The sequence below is a fragment of the Lagenorhynchus albirostris genome, chromosome 10 (assembly GCF_949774975.1).
Source record: "Lagenorhynchus albirostris chromosome 10, mLagAlb1.1, whole genome shotgun sequence".
Classification (NCBI taxonomy): domain Eukaryota; kingdom Metazoa; phylum Chordata; class Mammalia; order Artiodactyla; family Delphinidae; genus Lagenorhynchus; species Lagenorhynchus albirostris.
The window spans coordinates 74,752,599-74,768,202 of record NC_083104.1 but is presented as its reverse complement, the minus strand read 5'-3'; the positions used below and the strand labels follow the sequence as shown (position 1 = coordinate 74,768,202).

At 42.0% G+C, this 15,604-nt stretch overlaps 1 long non-coding RNA gene across 1 annotated transcript; it reads left to right on the top strand.

Annotated features, from left to right (window-relative positions):
- The first annotated feature begins 1,356 nt into the window (after window positions 1–1,356).
- Window positions 1,357–3,796, top strand: LOC132528169 (uncharacterized). Its single transcript, XR_009543130.1, has 3 exons — window positions 1,357–1,667; window positions 2,362–2,507; window positions 3,661–3,796. It is a non-coding gene; the product is annotated as an uncharacterized LOC132528169 (long non-coding RNA).
- Window positions 3,797–15,604: the final 11,808 nt, after the last annotated feature.

Below are 15,604 nucleotides of genomic sequence, written 5' to 3'. Positions count from 1 at the left end.
CTTGGAAGTGAACTAGGAGAGCAGGAGAGAGAAGAAGTTGGATGGAATGATCTGGTGAATTGGAAAAGAGGAGAGATTTAAACAAGTTTTGAAGCATTGGCGGGACCTTTCTCAAATTGTCCACGACTGCCAATGACACCACTGAGGTGCTGCTGCAGATACTGTGCTCTCCTCAGCACTTTTACCCAGACAGTTTAGAAACTGAAGAGTCCTTGGGCCGATTCCTCCACTGAGCATATTAATCTTGGTCTGGTGACAGGTCACAATTTCAGATCTGAGCCTCCAAATCGAGCCCCCCCAGGAGATAATGATTTTTCTTGCTACCTCAGGAAACGCTATTCAACCCTTGCCCCACAAATCCAGATAATTCCTAAGATCTAGTTTTTTACTCAAAATGTCTAACATACAGTTGTTTCTTATAGAAGATAATGTCTCTGTGCTTTCGAAAGAATGATAATGAACTCTGTAAGTACTGAAGTGGATATTTTATATATCCTCTTTCTAATCCTCACTACAACTCTACAGAATAGGTATGGTTATATCAGTTAGGACCCTTCGTGGCAATTGCCACAGTATTCAATTCCAACTGCTTTAAGAATAAAGAGGTAATACATTGGTTTAATCAGTGAAAAGCCCAGAGTTTGTGGAGTGCAGGCATGGCTGTATCCAGGGGTCCAAACAAGCTCTTTGGCATCCTGTGTCTCTTAATTACTTGGTCCTGCTTTCTTTCTTTGTTAGCTACTCTCAGGCAGGTTCTCTCTACATTGTGACCTCCAGCAGCTCCATTCTTACATCTTTACAGCTCCCCGTCTAGTGGGGGAAAGAAACCCTCTGCCCAGATCTTAGACAGTATCTCATTGGCCCTGAATGGGTCATGTGGTCATCTCATATCCAATCATTGCTGCCGGGGGGATCTGATGCTCTTGTTGGCCAGATCATGGATACATTCTCAGTTACATGCTCGAAGTTCCTTCTGGAAAGAGCGATTCTCCCCCACAAATTGAGGGTGCTTTTACAATAAGAGACAGGACAGAGACTTAGGCATCAAACGATCCTAACAAGTTTGATCTCAGTTTCACTAATAAGATAGCTGAGACTCAAAATAATTAAGGTCACACAGCCGGGAAGCAGCTGTACCAGCCAGAATGTGGCAGGAAAAAGAATTCAGCTCAAGTAGTTAGAGACTAATGATGAGACTATCTGTAGATGTGCAGGCAGTACTAAGGGAACTAGCAAAAGCTGTTGAGGTGCTGGGAACCCAGGCACAGCAGGACCACTTTGAGATCTGAGGGGGAAGAGCTGGATCCCAAGCAGAGAGGCCAACTGACCATAGCAGTGGTGATGGAGGGACACCACCTCTGCCAAAAGTGCAAAGTGCAGAGGGAGCTTGGAATGGAAATGAGATCCCTTAACTTATCTCTGCTCCACTCTGATCTTCTTCCAGTACCTCCCACTGGGAACCAGCCACCAGCCAGGACGGGATGCAGCCAGGGCACAGAGCTAGAAAGAGAAGGGCAGGAATGGATGGAGAAGGAAGAAGGGAGAATGATTAAGCTCCACAGCTCTGTCAGGTTCCGAACCCAGCTATACATGATCCGAAAGGTTCTATGAACTCCTCTACACACCTTTCATATTTACGAGGAGTCTGCGAGGTCAGAGATCTCCAGGTAAGAAACTCTAGATAAGACGCTGCTACCCTACACGCTGGACTGGCAACTCTCCCTTTGCAGCTGGCTCCCAGATACCTTGAATCTGTGGCTTCAGCTGTTTGTCCCTGTGGCAAAACCTCCCCACGGTACCCACTGGTCTCATCACTCAGCACTGATTTTATTCGTTCAGTGCTTCGCCAAAAAAATTGCTTAGACTGGAAGAGGTGTTAGCAGGGACCTCTCAGATATGGTCCACTTCCTTTCATCTGAAGGAGATGCATTGATTATCCTTTGGGGAACCTTTGAGATCTGTGCTCCAACGAGGACAGACTACTTGGCTGTATCTTAAAAATACAAGGCTCTAGGGTTTAAGGAAATGAAATCAGAATTCTGACCATTGAAGCCAATGCCCAGTGCTGTCTAAACCTGGGGACCATTGTTTTCCTGGCAGTATGGACACTATAACCTCTAATTTAACAAAGCGTGAGCTCTCTGAGCTTTCCCCACACAGATATGTTGAGGGTATTTTCACGTTTCGACACAGATATGGTGGGTGAGCCTCGTGCTTATTTTGATGCCTAGAAAATGCTTTGTGTCCTGCTTCACTAAGGAAGATTGTTTGGGAGAAACTCAGGCAGATTAGCCATTAGCGGTCTTGCTTCATGTCTTCCTGAAGGTTGACTGATATCAGCTTTTCTTGTCATCATCCCAGTGGTCTGCACTTGGATGTTTGTAAACAGTCCTGAACTGAGAGGAAGAAAGGACCCCTGGATCTGGAGGGCACGTTGAGGTTGCCTGGTCCAAACTTCGACCTAAAATTGGCTGCCATATGCTCTCTGCCTGAAGATTTCTCATGAGGTAGAGCTTTCCAATTCACAAGGTGGTGCACTGTTGCATAAATTCATATTTTAAAATCCCTCTTTTTTGGTCACAGTGGAATCCCTTTTCCATCTCTCACTAGTGCTTTCCCTGTCTATCGCATCAATGTTGGGTAAATATAGGCACTGTCTTGACCACATGTCATTTTTCCAAATCCTGACCATAGCTATCCTATGTCTCTTTGGTTTTTCTAAAGAAGCCCAATCTAAGAATGTCCATTTTCTCGTAACTGTTTCTCACGTGACTTGACTTCTAGACTCCTTCTAACTTGATTTCCCAGCAGCAAACGCTCTCTGGTTTATTATTTTCTCCAACAAAATGCGGCTTATGCTCCATGAGGCCTGACCCATGCCAAGCACCACGAGGCCATGGTGTCCAATGACGGGTTAGGATTTTGTTTTGTTTTGTTTTCTAGCTGCTGTGTCATGATCTTGCCTCACATGGGGCCTGACTGCAATAAAACCCCTGGATCTTTTCACAGGGACGCCTGCCAAGCCACAGCTCCTCTCCCTCAATATTTGTGGAATTGATAGCTATAAAAATAACATTCACATTTTCTTTTATTATAAAAGCCGTACACAATAATTGGGGGAAATTTTAAAGATGCAGTCAGGTAATTTGCTGATTAAAAAAGTATATCCGCAACAATCTCACTATCCAGAGATACCTGCAACTAATACTTTTATGATTATTAAGGATAGCAAACTACAATGCCAACAGGACCCATGCAGGGGTTGGAAATTTGCAAAACAGCCTGAGAGTGAAACAGTAGGGCGTGGGTGGGCCTATTGCCATTGAAAGACGGCAGACATTACTCAGCTAGGGCGACCTATTTTTCTCTGAAAGTGAGAGCTCCAAAAAACCAGAACCAGATATTCTGATTTTTTTTTCAAGAGATACTGTATATGCAGAATTTATGAGAGATTTTCTTGTTGTGACTTCCCTGGTGGCCCAGTGGTAAAGAATCCGACTTCCAATGCGGGGGACGTGGGTTCGATCCCTGGTCAGGGAGCTAAGATCCTGCACGTCGCGGGGCAACTAAGCCCACGAGCCACAACTTTGAGCCCGCGTGCCTCAACTAGAGAGCCCGCATGCTGCAAACTACAGAGCCCACGTGCTCTGAAACCCACAGGCCACAACTACAGAGCCCACGTGCCCTGGAGCCCGTGCATCACAACTAGAGAGAAGCCCAAGCACCGCAACTAGAGAGAAACCCTAGAGCCACAACGAAGTGACCGTGCACCGTAATGAAAGATCCCGCGTGTTGCAACTAAGACCCGCCCAGCTGGGGTGGGGGGGTATAAATAAATAAATAAACGTTTTTTAAAAAAAGAAATCTTCTTATTAAGTACTGGCAATTAATTTATATTGGGCAATTGGGAGATTGGGATTGACATATATACAGTAATATGTATAAAATGGATAACTAATAAGAACCTGCTGCATAAAAAAAATTAAATTAAATTAAAAAAAATTTATATTGGGCAAAGACTTCACGTCTTTGGACCCTCCTGGGTCTTGGAGCTGCTAGTAGGTTGGCCTCTCTGGTGTATATCCTGCCACCCTGCCTTCTTTATTCTCTTGATGTCTTAGAAAAAGAAAAGGGGGGCTTATCCTCTCTACATAACAACCAACTATGACAGGTGATGGCCTAAGTTAACTCTAGGTATCTTTGCCTTAGCGAAGCTCTCCTGGTGAATTGCCCTGTCACACACCCTTTCTCCTCTCATACTCATTTCTCTCCTGTCCTCCACACATCTTTCCCATTTTATAGCTCTCACTCTGGTCCCAGCATTGCCAACAAGATTTGGTCCCCCAAACCCTTCTCTTTACCGTGTTCATGTCACTTTCATGCTGTGGACAAGTTCTGCCTTTGGAGTGTAAGTGACCCAGATTCAAACCCCAGTCCGCACTTGTCTAGCTGTGTGACCCTGTGGAAAATGGCTTTGACCTCTCTAAAACTTGGTTTCCTCATAATTTGGGAAAAAATGATGTGTCCCCTGAAAAAACAGTTTAGAGGGTTAATCATAACGTCTGTAAGGCACCTGAGGAAAACATAGCTGTTGTGATATGATAATACTTGGTTTGCTTATATTAACTGTTTTGCCCAACTTGATGAGGAAAGAGTGGCTGCTTTAGAATATTCCTTAAATAAATGAATAAGTAAAAGAGTGAGTAAATGAGTAAGACGAAAAGCTATAAGCCTGCTGGTGGATCCAAGTTATTTTTAAAGATAGAGATACCGGAAAGGGGAAGGAAGACAGGGGCTTACACGGGGTAACTCTGGTTCCTTTCTCTCTGCTCCTGCCTTTTCATGTGCCAAAGAAATACTGGCGTCAAATCAAGTATCTTGTCAGATTACTATTAGCTTTAATAATTAATTACTAAACAGCTTATGGACTCTGATTTTTCAAATATGTGGGAAACAAAATTCTCAACTCAGACTTCTTGGAAATATTTTATCCTACTAGAGACTCTTCCCTCAGTTATGCAGTGGCATACCTTTCCCTGAACAAGTCATCAAGGACTAGAAATACATACGTTACAGTTTGGGACTCGTGCTCACTCTTCTCTGTCCACTGGAAGCTCCGCCCAAGCCCTCAAGACAGAAAATTCCACAGGGTCTATAAAGGTGTCTTCTGGACTCCGTGAATATTTTTTTTTTTTTTTTTTTTTTTTTTTTTTTTGCGGTACGCGGGCCTCTCACTGTTGTGGCCTCTCCCTTTGCGGAGCACAGGCTCTGGACGCGCAGGCTCAGCGGCCGTGGCTCATGGGCCCAGCCGCTCTGCGGCATGTGGGATCTTCCCGGACCGGGGCACGAGCCCGTGTCCCTTGCATCAGCAGACGGACTCTCAACCACTGTGCCACCAGGGAAGCCCTCCATGAATATTTTTGAAATAAATTAATAGACCAAGAACAAGTTCAATGGCCAAGGTGGAAATATATTTTATTTACTCCCTTCTCATTCTCTGTTCTTCCCTAGCTGTATAACCCTGTGGAAAGTGATTTTAACCTCTCTGAAACTTAGTTCCTTACCCATAACACTGGGAATAATGATACTGCTCCAACTCTGTGACCTCCACTCTTTGCCAAGTTGCTTTTGGCTGCAAGTAAAAGAAACCCTGACTGAAAGTGACTTAAAGAGTCAGGACATGTATTATCTCACATAACAAGATGTCCAAAGGTAGATGGTTCAAAACTAGTGGTTACCAGTGGGGAGAAGGAAGGGGGAGGGGCAATATGGGGGTAGGGGATTAACAGGTACAAACTATTAGGTATAAAATAAGCTACAAGGATATATTGTACAACACGGGGAATATAGCCAATATTTTATAATAACTATAAATGGAGTATAACCTTTAAAAATTGTGAATCGCCTGTAATGTGTAATATTATTGTACATCAACTATACTTCCATAAAAAAATTTTTAATGAAAAGAAAAAAAATGCTCAAAAAACAACAACAAATTTAGATGGCTCTGCAGCTCAGTGGTGTCTGGGCTCTGAGGTAGCCTCTCTGTGGTTCTCCTGGCTCCTTTCATGGCCATACGATGGCTGCACATCCTCTCGCGCAGCATTCAATACAGGAGGCAAACAGAATTCCAAAGAAGCTACCAGCAGATTTCCCCTTAGGTGCCAATGGCCAGATTTCAGCCACTTACCCATACCTAAACTGGAATAAGAGAAGAGATCACTTGTACCAATCCTAGTTCATTCCCTGGGGCTGGAGGGAAGAACCGCCCCTTCCCTGAGCACCTTACGCCCCCATATCTGAACAAAATGGGGTGTTGGACCTCTAGGGAAAAGAGGAGCTGGTTGTTGGAAAATAAGAGCTAACAGGTATAGCCGTTATTTACTGAGCGCTAGCTGTGTGCCAAACACTGTTCTGGAGACTTCATGAATCCCTCATAACATACATCTATGGGGTAGATACCATTACTCACAGTTCACACATAGGGAAACAGAAGCCCTGAGAGGTTAAGTTGCTTTTCCAATGGCCCGCAGGTAGCAGGCTGATAAGTAGACAAGCCAGGATTTAAATCCAGGCTGACTGGCTCTAAAGCCTATGCAATTAACCCCTCATCTATGCCGACTTCCCTCACCGGGGTCTGCTACCCTTTCCATTTGGCAAAAAGTCCTGGACTCTCCAAAGTAAGGGCTTTGAGCAAGTGAACTGGGTGCCTGATAAATGGATAAGTACTTGAGTGTGGTTGCCGGGGCACAACCCTAGAGCATAATTACTGATGGTAACAGTGATAATAAACCCAGCCTATTGTACGCCAGAGATCCTTGTGATATCATCTCACCTGATCATTTGATTGAGATAACAGTCAGCAAGTTCAGTATTCTTTCCCCCAGTTTAGAGGAACATGAGGCTCAATTAACTAGTTGGGGAGAAACTAGGTTTGATCTCAGTTTTGCTCGATTACAAGATCCATGCTCTTTCTGCTGCATTCCACAGCCTACTTAAAAATTTAATAAATCGGAAGTTTACATTTGCATTAGTCAGGCATCAGATAGCACCTCCAACGTGGTGGGAGTTCCCCTACTGAAATACCAGCCAGGCAGAGTACCCACTGGAGGGGGCAGGAATGATGGAGCTGTGTTCATTAATTAACCAGTGCGTTGGACCACAGAGAACAAGGTCTTTGTGAGGCTGACCCTTCATATTAGGCTGATAAGAGTTTGTTTCCACTTCTATTAAGACATGTATTACCTTCTGGCCAGGTTATGGTAAGTTCATTGCTGTCCTGTTCTCAGAACGAAACTGTAAGCTCTTTGAAGCCAAAGTCCTCTTTTCCTGATCTCCCGGGTTTCCATGGTGTTTAGCTCAACTTCGTAGTTACCGCATACTTGAGAACTATGTGTGGCCTTTATTAAAAAAAAACCTTTTCATTTTGGAATAATTTTAGAGTTACTGAAAAGTTGCAAAGATGGTGCAGAGCGTTCTTCGCACTCCACTGAGTTTTCTTCATGTTAACATTTTGCATAATCTTTGTACATTTGTCAAAAGTAAAACATTAACGTGAGTACTAAATTAACTAAACTTGAGACTTTATTCAGATGTCACTGGTTTTTCCACTAATGCCCCTTTCCATTCCAGGAGCCAGTTCAGGATATCACATGGCACTTAGTAAGGCAGCATTTTATTTTGAAGAGCTTTCCTTACTTTAAATGTCTAAATGTGGGAAAGGAATTATATATGTATATACAGTTTCTGTGTGTGATAATAATCTTAAAAATAGCTGGAATTTAAGTTCTTACTCTGTGACAGGCACAATTCAAAGTGGTTTATAGGGACCGCCATTTTTTTTCCTCACAAAGACTCTATGAGGTAGGTCTTTATCTCCATTTTATGGGGGGGGAAACCAAGGCAGGGGTCATGCATGTCAGTTAGCTACTAAGAGCCATGATTAAAGCCCAGACAGTCAGACTCTCAAATGCCATACACAAATGTAATATTTGAGAATAAGCTGTAAAGAGGTGAAACGATTATTAGGTAGCTTGTTTTATTATTGTGTCGTAGTGAAAGGTAAGATTGAAAAAGTTGCCATTCTTTCCAGACTTAGTTTCTGGGTCTTCAATTTTTCCATCCTCCTCTTATGAATGAAAGAAGGGCATCCTGCCAAGGCAGGGCCGTATGACTCAGGAAAACAGAACTGAAGGTTCTGACACCTAGCCTCAAATTCCCTTCCTGTCGAATGAACTAGAGTGTCAGGTCCAAGCCGGGGATACAAATGATAAATGAATGTGGTTCGTCATCATCTTTTCCCATCATAAACCTCTGCCCAAGGGCTCTCACCCTGGAAGAACTGAGGTGTTGAAAGAGAGAATGGAGGTAAACTGGCAGAGTTCATGGAGAAGCTCAAATGGCAGGTTGGCACCTCCTGACACGGGATGTTCTAAATATGTCTTAGCTATAGCAACACGAGTTCCGTGTAATTTACAACAGGGAGACTAATAAAAGAGCAGCCATGAACAGTCCCCCAAATCCCAAAGTAGGCAAAACAAAACTACTCTTCTTCAAACTCAAAATTTTTGTCTTTCCTCTTATTAGTCAACACAATAATCTGTAGTACTGCTTTTCATTTGAAAATTCCTGTTGGGAGCATAGAGCATAATTCATTGCATAGAATTACAGTGATGGTTAGTGGCTGATGAGTTATTGCATAAGTAGGTCCTCGTATTCTTTTAATGATGGCAGTGGAACCAAGGAGGTAAGGGATGGAGTAGTGACAGGCTGTGAAAACAGATCATAACATAACAAGATCCACCCACCCATTCATTATTCATTCAACAGACAATACTGAATCCTTATATATGTCAGATATGGGGCCACGTCCTCTCTGTCTAGAAGAGGTGATAGACATGAAACTAAGTCATCAATCTAATGTTGTAGTTTCTATGAAAGAAATAGTTATATACGGGGTTTTACAAATTGTCAGTTATGACCCATATAGCATGAAATAGAATAATGTTGAAAATATCTGAGTCCACTGCACAGAGTAAGTAAAATATTCTTTCGTGAGACTTTCATTTCAGCAACATACAGGTGTGTGTGTGTGTGTTCCAGTGTGTCTATAAAATGTTTCTTACCATGGATTACAGTCAAAGAAGATGGAAGAGATGGAAGATGGTCTGGTTTTCAATGGGGAAACCAAGGTGGGAGTGACGAATTCCCTTTTGGAATAGGAGGAGGGCGGATAGGAAGAGTCTCCATGACATCTGAGTTAAGTCTTAAATAATGGTTCACCAGGTGGATTGCAAGATGAGAGACACTCTGAACTAACCAGAGCAGAATGGAAAAGGCAGAGAGAGGCCCGGCAGCCTGGCATATTGCACCCACTACGAGGTTCTGCCTTTCTACTGAAATTTGAGGGCTAGGAACCTCCAGGCGTGTACTGTCAGAGGACCAGTGAGAACTGCTACTGCATGTGGCTGAGAGCAGAGCTTCTCAAATTCAGTGTGCACACAAATCACCTGGGCATCGTGTTAAAATACACAATCTGACTCAGGAGGTCTGGGGTGGGTCTTGACACTCTGCAGTTTTAGCCAGTTTCCAGGTGATGCTGGTGCAGCTGGTCCAGGAACAGCACTTGGAGAATCAAGATCTACTCTTAGAGAGTAAGAATGAGCTGTTGTCAGTGTTCTGCTTTTGTCCTTGGGCTGTATAGGAGCCTGCCCAGACATAGGCAGGCTTCCAGGGGGTAAGGACACAGGGAGTTGCTGGACCAGATAAAAATACTAAGTCATTGAATATTACCTACCATCTGACAGGAGCTGTTCTAAGTCTGTTATGTGTAGGCTCTAGTTGGAAACCTCTAACAAGTCTGAAAGGTAAGCAATGTTATTAGTTCCGTGTTATATGTAAGAAAACTGAGTAACTTCCTTAAAGTCACAGGATGTGGTAGAGCAAGGATTCAAATCTCAGGCTGTTACTTGTCCACTGTGCTGTCAGAACAACTGGGATGGAATATACATGCGGTCCTGTCTCTTTACTGAGTTATTTTCCCATATTCTCTTGATTTTTTCTTCTATGAGTGGGAATATAAGGGTTTACTAAACAAAGTGGAAATAACGTATATACTTCACTATGTTTTTTTTTGAGAGTTGAATTAAATAATGCAAGTAAAACATTCAGCATACTGTCTGACACAGCAGGAGGTCTAGAAAACTATTATTTTTTAAATGGTTGTTTCCGAGACCCCAAAAACCAGAGGTTCTAGAACCAGACTTCCATTTTCTCCCTACCCAAAACAATTCCCCAGTATTCTTATACAGCTCTCTAGGAAGATGCTGGGGCTTGGGGAATTTTTGTTGTGTATTATCTGGGATAATTTTTGCTTTTGTTTTCTTTTTTTCGGTTTGACTTTCTTTTTTCTGAGGCAGTGGAAGCAAAAGTTTCTATTCGTATCCTGCTCAGAGAACTGAATCTCATTAAAGTTAGACGGCAGTGGAAGCGAATTAGATCTTCTTGAGGTTCTTAAAGCCAAGTCCAGAGGCACCCCCAGCACGTCACAGGAACACACTAACCTAACAGATAGAAAGGAGGACCTGTATCAAATTCTATCAGGGATCACCAATCCCAAACCAAAGCTAGCTGTTAGTAACCACATTTCCTTACTTCTTTTCTTCTACATAGTATTACCTTGGGGAGAAGGGGGTTCTATCAAAGAAACAATATATTTTGCTCTGAGTTAAATTCAAGCCTATGATTGTGCTTGTTAAGATTAAGTGTACTGACAAATGAATCTACATACAAAACTGAAACAGACACAGAAAACAAACTTATGGTTACCAAAGGGAAGTGGCGGGAGGAGAGACAAATTAGGAGTATGAGATTAACAGATACACACTACTATACGTAAAATAGATAAGCAACAAGGATTTACTGTATAGCACAGGGAGTTATAGTCAATATCTTGTAATAACCTATAATGGAATATAATCTGAAAAAAATAACTGAATCACTATACTGTACACCTGAAACTAACAAAATATTGTAAATCAACTATACTTCAGTTTAAAAAAAGATTGTGTATTGATTCCTTTTAAAGGTTTTTTTCTTGAAATAACTTCAAATCCTATTAAATTATCTTATTCTTTTCCTCTTTTTGCTTTCCATGTCAAAATTCTGATTAATAATAATGTTATTAATAATGCTACTATTATTATTATTTTACCACTTTGATCCTTAATATGCTATGTGCTGATAAATAGCTCACTGATATTTATCAATTTAACTCAATGAGCTATTTCCCAAATGAAGTTTGAGGGTGAGCAGGTAAAAATTAAATGAAATACATTTAATTTAATAAGAATGAAATGAAACTGTAATTTATCAGCCTTGGTTCTTCTTGGTGCACCTTTGGGCCAGGGATGAGATGAGTTTTCAGTATTTTACTACCAAGTATGGAAAAGGTAGAACAGTTGGCAACCTGGAAACTCTTTTCACAAGGAAGTAGAGGGAACTATTTTTATTGAAATCTAGAATATTAGATCTAGAAAAAAGTGAAAGATTTTATGAGCAACTCCCCTTCCCCAACATTTTACACATGAGGAAACTGAGACTCAGAGAACCTAGCCTTATGTCACATGGCTAATTAATTAATGGCCAAGGAGAAACAAAAAAATTTCTTTTCTACCTTTTAGCAGCAATTTTTTATGGCCCTCATTTCATATTCATCCTCAAACTATTATTGTAGGTATATTAGGGAAGGTAGTTGCAGTTGCCTTAAAGTGCAAAGGAGAGGTTGTGTAATAGTATTCTCCAAATCCAAGTAAAATGATATCAGAGGGAAGGGTACAGCACTGCTGATTGTCTGTACCTGATCCGGGAAACTCTGAGCTGAGGTCTGGGGCAGCTCTTGACTGCACTGGTGAAGGGAGTAAAGACTTCATTGGATCGCGAGTAGTTTTCCTTCAGTGATAACTGTGTCTTTCTACCATGTGACCAGTAGCCACCAGATTGTATGTGTGTGTGTTTGTGTGTGTATTTATGTGTCCCATGTGTCTATGTGTGTGTATGAGTGTGTGTGTGTGTGTGTGTGTGTGTGTGTGTGTGTGTGTGTGTGTGTGTGTGTGTGTGTAGGGATGGAGGAGAACCAAGGCTTGTCTCTGATGCTCCCCCAGCAGTCACTATGCTCCCATAGTCCCCAGTTCCAGGCTGGGTGGGTCCTAGTTCCATTTCCCACGGACGTCCGTGCAGAGCATCTGAACTGCTATTTCAGAGACAGAATGTTCCAAATCAGGTCTTGTGTTTTGGCAGAGGAACGGAACCCTCTTTTCTAATATTACTTCTGTGGGAAAGTGTTTTCTGAGTTCCAAACAACTCAACTTACAAATACATTTTTGGAAGATGACCCATATATATATATATGTGTGTGTGTGTGTGTGTGTGTGTGTATGTATACATATATATATACATATATATATATATATATATATATATATATATATACACATATATATGCGCTAAGGACTGCCTGTTCTGGGGGTAAAAATACTTACCATGTACAGCTCAGTGGTACCAAAGGCAGGTGTTTCTTATATTGATCTTATTCAAGGATTATCATATAATGTGCCTAAAATCTGAAGCATGTACCAGATTTCTTCCAGAAAGGGTTAGCCACTCCCCATGAGGTAGGATTTAAGCGCCCAAGAGCCCCCCTCTTTCCCCATTCGTACTCTCCCCTTAGTCTTAGAAAACTATCCACAGTCGTCAGTGCCAATTAAGGCAGGGGTTCAATGTGGGCAGAATCAATGTGTTGGCACAACTCTTTCTTTTTTTTTTTTTTAACATCTTTATTGGGGTATAATTACTTTACAATGGTGTGTTAGTTTCTGCTTTATAACAAAGTGAATCAGTTATACATATACATATGTTCCCATATCTCTTCCCTTTTGTGTCTCCCTCCCTCCCACCCTCCCTATCCACAACTCTTTCTTAAATCAGGGTTCTTGTTTTTGGTTTTACTTTTTAAAATACAGATTCCCAAGCCCCCTCCTGGAGACTCTGATTCAGTCGGTGAGGGATAGGATTCTGGAACGTTTTTTTTAAACTGAAATATAGTTGATTTACGAGGTTGCGTTAGTTTCTCGTATACAGCAAATTGATTCAGTTATACGTAGATATATTCTTTTTCATATTCTTTTCCATTATGTTTTATTATAGGATATTGAATATAGTTCCCTGTGCTCTACAATAGGATCTTGTTATTTATCCATCTGGAAATTTTTTTTAAAGTTCTCTGGAAAGTTCTAATCAAGTTACTTTTGAGTCAAGACATTTATTGATTCACTGATCGGTCCCCTTAATTATTCATTCTTTCCTCATATAGCAAAGTTTGCTCCTGCAATATAGGTATTGGGTACTGGGGACAGAAGGAAAAGAAAAGCACAAGCATTATAAAGGGAGAAAGTGATATGGGAGCTGCTCGTATTGTCTGGTGGGATTTGGGAGATTGCAATTACAAAAGGCTTTGCAGAAGCAGTGATTGAAAAGGTAACAAAGCTGAGTGGTAGGTCATCCACATTCTAGAGCCAGACTGCCTGGACTCAAAGACCAGCTCTACCATTCACCAACTTAGGATCTCTGTCGAGTTACTTAAACTTTCTGTGCCCCAATTTTCTCATCTTCCAAATGGAGAGAATCTTAGGACTTACTTCAGAGAGTTGTGAAAATTCAATGAGCTGATATAGGTAAAGTGCTTAGCACAGTGGTCTCAAGCTTTAGCAAGCATCAGAACCCCCTGGAAGTTTTGCTAAAACATGAGTCTCTGGGTCCCACTCCAAGTTTCCGAGTTGATAGATTGGGGGCGGGCCAAAGAATGTGCATTTCTAACAATTTCCCCCGGGGTGATGCCAATGTTGGTCCCGGGACAACTCTTCGAGAATACTTAGAATTATAGTAAACAGCACTTGTTACTATTATTTTCAGTTGATCTTTAGCAGAAGAATTTGAGAGTGTCACGTAAAGGCACACAGGCAGAGGGAACGGCCAGTGCATAGCCCGGAAGGTTAAAAGCAGAGGGCGTGCGCCAGGAGCAGAGAGAAACAGGCTGGCGGAGAGATGCACGGCACTGTGGCCTCCAGACTCTGAAGAACCTGGCCCCATGTAACTATAGATATTATCCAAGAGTAACCAGAGAGTCTATTATCAGCCATTAGCACCTTAGCACAAATTAATTTATCAGAGTAGTCTGTCACTTCGTCAAACCCTGGAGGAATCTGACTCACGCCTGGCAAATTAGGATGACCCTGAAAGATTCGTCCTCCTTTGGAAAATCAACACACGCCAGTGAGTCCCAGGCATCTTTGAGGGCGCTCACTTGTCCCTGTGGGGGAACCTGCCTCACCAGGGGACTTGTGGATCTGTGATCATACCTAGTATCAACCTACTGGCATCTGTACACTCATACTCCTGATATCCCAAACCATCTTGCTTTTACTTGCAGACTTAAAAAAAATACAATAACCCTGGAAGGCTTATGATATCATATTTATCTGTCTATCTGTGAATATTTTCCACACAATGAACAACAAAAAACTCATTTATAGACACATTTTCCACTCCATGGACAGTCAAAAGAGCTAAAAACAAAACACAACCCATCCATCTTTTTGTGTGTGTGATTTTTTTTTTTTCCCTCTTGGGCAAACCAAGTTCTTCATGAGTTTTAGTTTCACAGACCATTCCCATACTGCAGCCCCTTGCACATTCTTGTTTCTATGAAGGAAACACAGATCAGCTTAGCTGCCCTGTGGCTCTTCGCGTGCATGTCATTCTATCTAACACTTTTATCTGTACAACTTTACACACTCCAGACACTCCAAAGCCCAGTAAGAGTCAACAAGGGCAACGGTGGCTTTCATCCTGGCGTGGTGAGCATGGGGCCACGGTGAAAGCAGACTCGACTATTTTGGGCATGGCATGCTGTAACGAATGGAAAAAGAGAAATCAGAGACCAGCAGTTTTCCTCTGCCATCTGAACAATAACACGGATGTGTCATGCTAAAACGAAGAGAGAGAGTTCGATGGAGGGAAACTGCTTTTACTGCTGCAAGAAAATGAAAAGAGGAGGAGGTTGTGAGTGTAGAAGAATCATTTATAGGAGAAAATGCTCTGGTAGGGAAAGAGACAGAAAACCCAAGTCTCAGTTTGCAACTGACAGCCTTTCGATTGCTCTTCAACTGTAGAATACTCTTGTAGGTGTAAAGTGTGTGTGTGTGTGTGTGTGTGTGTGTGTGTGTGTGTGTGTGTGTGTATGAGACAGAAAAAGAGACAGAGCCATACAACCTGTGCAGAAGGGCCCTGTACTTGATTTAATGCTCTGCTGTCATTTTCCTGAAATTCTTAATATTTTTTGATCCAGGGACCCTGGGTCCTCCAAATTATGTAGCGGGTTCCAGAGAGAAAGTTAGCTCTACTGAGTTAAGATGGTTGAAAAAGGACATAATTTTTTTTTCATATTCTTAACTGCAAAAGACTATTCTTCTGCAAAAGTGTGCCTCAACTTACCTGGTGAAACTTTTCTTCCTACTTCCTGTGCTACCCCTGTGCTTTGTTCACATGA